General features: G+C 32.8%; 1 pseudogene; it reads right to left on the bottom strand.

Annotated features, from left to right (window-relative positions):
• Positions 1–2,112: 2,112 nt before the first annotated feature.
• Positions 2,113–5,223, bottom strand: LOC144563904 (uncharacterized; annotated as a pseudogene).
• Positions 5,224–6,057: the final 834 nt, after the last annotated feature.

Below are 6,057 nucleotides of genomic sequence, written 5' to 3'. Positions count from 1 at the left end.
AATAAGATGAACGGTTCGGATCGACCGTTTGGATTTTGAAAACTCGAATATTGAGCCGTAGCACGGGAGGCCACTATGCTATCCATAGCACCCCAGCCTAACTCTATATATATATATATAGTTTACAACAACAAAATTATAATACATAAACTAAACCCATGCCGGCAATATGCTCTTTGTAAAGAGTGGGTGGTAGCAGTTTTGTTAGAGAATCAGCTAACATAGCTCTTGTATTAATACGTTGTATCATAATAGTACCATCTTTGACTTTGTCTCTAACAACAAGATATTTGATGTCAATCCACTTAGGTACACAACTTGATTTGTTATTTGATAGCTCGCTATTTTATCTATAGTTTGACCAAACTTTGCATTAAAACCTGCGCCTAAAACTGTGAAATCGTGTTTATTTTGATGGATATCTATAGGATGTGGTACTGCTGCGCTTTTGTTCTTATTTTGCAGGAAATAGGTGAAACCATGGAAGAATATGGAATTTGAAGGCTTATACACGGGCCGCGCACCATCTTATGCGGACCGTAAATCCTCTGCCCGATCACATATTGAAGACACACGACTGTGCACAATCCACCCGACCAGGACACAGGCACATGGTCCGTGCATCCTTGTTCTTCGAGTTTTGTCATGAACTATTTATTTATCATTTGTTTTATTTTCTTTTTGACTATGTTAGACTAAACATTTTAGTTTCTAGGATTATGATGTAGTCGAATGTTTTGTTTTACTTGCTAGTTATTGGAATTTGTGTTGAAATTTGTGCTTGCTTGATTGTGTAGTATTTTAATTGCTTAGTCGAACTTGTTTGAAAAGAAGAAGAAGAAAACAATAGCCTTGTTATCACAAAATATGGTGAGTGGCTTCGCAATACTGTCAATTACTTGAAGTCATGGTATAAAATTCTTTAACCAAACTGCTTGACCAGTAGCATGATAACACGTCACAAATTCTACTTGCATAGTGGAAGATGCTCTTATAGGTTGCTTAGCACTCTTCCATGAAATTGGCCCCCCTACAAGCATAAATATGTAACATGATGTGGATTTCTTACTGTCGACACATCCAGAAAAATCTAAATCAGAATAACCAATAACTTCAAGGTTATTTGACCTCTTGTAGTAAGCATATAATCTTTGTCCCTTGCAAATAACGTAAAACTTTCTTGACAACTTTCTATTGTTCCATTCTTGGATCAGTTTGATATTGGTCAAGCATACGAACTGCAAATGCAATATCAGGACGTGTACAAACTTGAACATACATAAGACTCCCTACTACGACGCATAAGGAATTTGCTTCATTCGAGCACGTTCTACTTTATTTTTAGGACATTGAAACTTGCTGAATTTGTCACCCTTGATAATAGGAGCAACACTAGGGGAGCAATTGTGCATGTTATATCTTTTAAGCACTTTCTCAATATATGTTTTTTGTGATAAACCTAAGATCTCACGAGACTGATCTAAGTAAATTTTAATTCCTATAACATAAGAGACTTCACCAAGATCTTTCATTTAAGACTTAGTTGATAAAAAATGTTTTGTCTCGTATAACAAGTCTAAATCACTACTTGCCAATAAAATATCATTCACGTATAAAACGAGAAAAATAAATTTACTCTCACTAATCTTGAGGTATATGTATTGATCTATTGTATTTTCTTTAAATCCAAATTCGATTATGACCTCATCAAACTTGAGATACCACTGTCGTGAAGCTTGTTTCAATCCATATATTGAACTTTTTAACCTACATGCCATATGCTTCTTGCCTTCTATAACAAACCCTTCAGGTTGTTTCATAAAAATTTCTTCATGCATGTTACCATTCAGAAATGCAGTTTTCATGTCTATTTGATGTAGTTCTAAATCATAATGAGCTACGAGGTCTAAAACAATTCTTAATGAATCTTTCTTTGAGATCGGAGAAAATGTATTATCAAAATGTACACATTCTTATTATGTAAACCCTTTAGCGACTAGTCTGGCCTTAAATCTTTCAATGATACCTTTGGAGTTAGTTTTATTTTTATAGACCCATTTACAGCCTACAGGTTTAACCCCGATAGGTAACTCAACAAGATCGCCAACTTTATTAATTTCCATTAGATTTCATCTCATCATTCATGGTTTTTAACCATTGAGATGATTTATCACTCATAATAGCTTGCTTCAATGAGATAGGATCATCTCCATTACCTATATCACAACCCTCCTCAGTAAGGTATACGATATAATCATCATGTATGATAGATCTTCTCTCTCTTTGTGATCTATGTAAGGGTTCTTGTGGCAACATAGGAGCTTCATCAACATTAGGAACGTCATGAACATGAGTTTCTTCATTAGCCTCTTAAACAAGAGGTATAGAATTTGTAACCTCTCAAATTATCAGAATTGGAACATAAGTCCTATTTTCTTCAAGGTTTACTGTTCTATTTACATTACTCCCACTTACGTTGCTATTTTAAAAAAATACAGCATGTCTAGTCTCTACTATTCTAGTGGTATGTGATGGGCAATAAAATCTGAAACCTTTGGATCTCTTTGGATAACCAATAAAATAACAACGAATGGTTCTGGAATCAAGTTTCTTTAGTTGCAGATTATAGACTTTTGCTTCAATAGGACAACCCCACACACGTAAGTATCCTAATTGTTATTTTCTGCCATACCACAGTTCATAAGGTGTTTTTGGAACAGATTTACTACAAATCTGATTTTGAAAATGTGTGGCTGTTTTTAAAGCTTTTGTCCACAAAAAATTCGGCAATGTGGTTTTGCATATCATACTTCATACCATATCCATTAGTGTATGATTACATCTTTCAACAACTCTATTCTGTCGAGGATCTCCTGACATAGAGTACTGATGAACAATACTATTTTCTTGAAGAAATAAAGCGAATGCACATGGACTTTGACCAAGGTCGGTGTGTCAACCATAATATTCACTGTCTCTATATGATCACACTACTTTAGTTTTAAGGTTATGTTAATTTTCAACTTCAGTCTTAAAATTTTTGAATTTATCTAGTGCTTCAGATTTTTCATTAATAAGATACATATAACCATAGCGAGAATAATCATCGATGAAAGTAATAAACGATTTATGCCCGTTAATACCCGAGTAGGAAAGGGACCACATATATCAGTATGAATAATTTGTAATAGTCCCCCATTTTGAGTTGCTCCTTTCTTATTTCCCTTGACAAATTTTCCTTTAATTAACACATTCTACGTAGTTGTCAAAATCAAAAAAATCTAATGCCGGAAGAATTTCATTTCTAATGAGACGTTGCATTCTATCTCTTGAAATATGATCCAACCTGCGATTCCATAATTTGAAAGAGTTTCCATAATCACTATTTCTCTTGATTCCACGTTTATGATTAACACTAGTAATATTCATAGATAATAGAGATTCACAAAAATAAGAATCCAAACATAATTTATATAGATTATCACATAATAATCCATAACGAACAAACTTAAGAGTTTTGATATAGTTTAAACTCAATATTTTCAAACTGAAACATAAAACCACATGCATTAAGTCTAGAAACATAAATTAAAATCCTAATCACATTACGAGTATAAACTACATCATGCAAATCAAGAATAAAACCACTTTTCAAAACCAAATGAAGAGTTCTAATAGTCTCGATTTCAGCCTCTAATTAAGAATAAAGCCACTTTGAAGCATCCTCACGAAATGAAATCCCTGTAATGAGTTTGTAATGTGCATAGAGGCTGAAGTCTCAACTCACCATGTATTTAAGGGAACATCAACTAAAAATGTTTCACAAATTATGAAATTTAAATCATTATCCTTTTTAGCGAGCCATCCTACAGTGATGACACTTAGGAGCATGCTCGGGTTTCGTAATAGATACACTTGCCTTGTTAATACCAGTAGCTGTATTCACTTTATTTTTACCTTTACCACTATCCTTATTTTTCAGTTTTGGACTTTGAACATCAACATGTACATAGTCAGGTTTCTCAGCCTTAATCCTTTATTCTTCTTCTTCTTCAGCACACATGGCAATTAATTCGCTCATTTTCCACTTTTTTCTGCATATTATAATTGATCTTGAAAGGATCAAATTGTGTAGGAAGAGAAGTCATAATGAAATGAACTAAGAAACCTTCAAAAATTGCCATATCCATGCCATTTAACTTTGCGGCCATATCATTCATCATCATGAAATGTTCACGTACATCGCTTGTCCTGTTATACTTGGTAGTGAGCATTTTCATTATAAGAGTACTTGCATTAGCTTTAGAAGTACTTTTAAACTGCTCTTCAACAGAAGCCAAATACTATTTAGCAGTGAAGATATTATTTGCATCATCCTTCTCAGGAATACCTCATCTTATAGCAGATGTAATAATACTTTTCATAATCATGAGAGACATACGGTTAGACTGCTCCTATTTTGAAAAATTATTCTTTTTCATCATCAGTACTTATCGCTATAATAGTAAGTTGGTCCATTCGTAATGCCTGGTCAATATTCAGAACACCAAGACAAATCTCAATTTGCTCTTTCCAATTGAAAAAAATTAGTTCCGTTCAATGGTAATATTCCAAATATTTGAGCATGAACATTATTCAATACTGCATTAGATTCAGAAAAAAAAATGCTTACTATTATCAATTATAAATCCACAAATATTATAATAACATTAAATCAACTGTATATAGAGGGACTAACAGTAATTATACTGAGATAAATAATAAAATGCCAAATTATATTTCAGTCATATCATTATAGTTGTTGCATAAAATTCAATTTATATCACCGTTGGGCAGAAACAAATTGAATTGTTAAATTAAATAAATTCACTTAATAAATCATAATGGCAATTAAAGTTGGTAAAATTAACCTTCATAATTTATTAAATGTAAAAAAAAAACCGTAATTTCATGAAAATTAATTTGTATCACCGTTGGGTAGAAACAAATTAAATTATTAAAACAAATAAATTCACTCAATAAATCATAATGACAATTAAAGTTGGTAAAATTACCGTTCATAATTTATTAATTGTAAAAACATAATTGTGACTTAAATCACACAATTTATTTTAATAAAGTAGCAATTACAATTTAAAGTTGATAAAAATTAATAACAATAAATTATTAAATAACATTATATGGTTTAAATTATTTATATAAAAGAATACAATAAACTTCCATTGGGCCGATTATTATATATGAATTCATATAAAACCATACATAATTATTGAATAGTAACATATTCAAAATGCAACATATATAGACATTGTTTTTGTACATAGTGTCACACCCCGCGGCCACGGGATGCGACAGTCTCCCGCCGTAAGCATACAACACTGTGTATACTTACAAGGCTTATCCAAATTATACCCAGCAATTCAAAATAAAAATAATATAAACCAAGTTTATATATGCACAAATCAGAGTACACAGTCTGGTCAGCATATAATACAACAAAAGTATCTCCTCCGGATACCAACCATGAGGTCTGCCCTAAACTATACAACAAAACATAACTAGGGTCATGAGATGGTAAACTATAAGGCCCACTACTCGCGTGCCTCTCCGGAATCCATCGCACCCGTACCTGTAAAAATAACCCGGAGGGTGGGGGTGAGAATAAATTCTCAGTGCGAATTTGCCACAGTTCAGACTATTGGACTTGCAATCAAACTCTATATTCAAAAATGAAACCCAAATAATAATAATGCAAACAGATATATATATAATCATAAACAACAGAATGCCACTACTTGACAACAGTTTATTAGATGAATCACAGTTAACAGAATTTCCAAGATGAATTTCAAACACAACATATATTCTGGCTTAACTCGATTCATTAGGGCTTGTAGCAATTACAGATGTTCTTTCGAGCTGAACCCTTTATCAAACCCACATCTGTAGGGTTACTGACACCTACAGATGGCCATCCACTGGACCCTTTATCTGACACCCATCTGCAATCGCTTGGCTTAACAGTTTATTAAGGTCTGGTTCGAATCATATAAAGAA

This window comes from Carex rostrata, chromosome 13, assembly GCF_964058835.1.
Source record: "Carex rostrata chromosome 13, lpCarRost1.2, whole genome shotgun sequence".
NCBI lineage: Eukaryota > Viridiplantae > Streptophyta > Magnoliopsida > Poales > Cyperaceae > Carex > Carex rostrata.
Note: the sequence above shows the minus strand (reverse complement) of the source record. Positions and strands in the feature narration are given on the sequence as shown.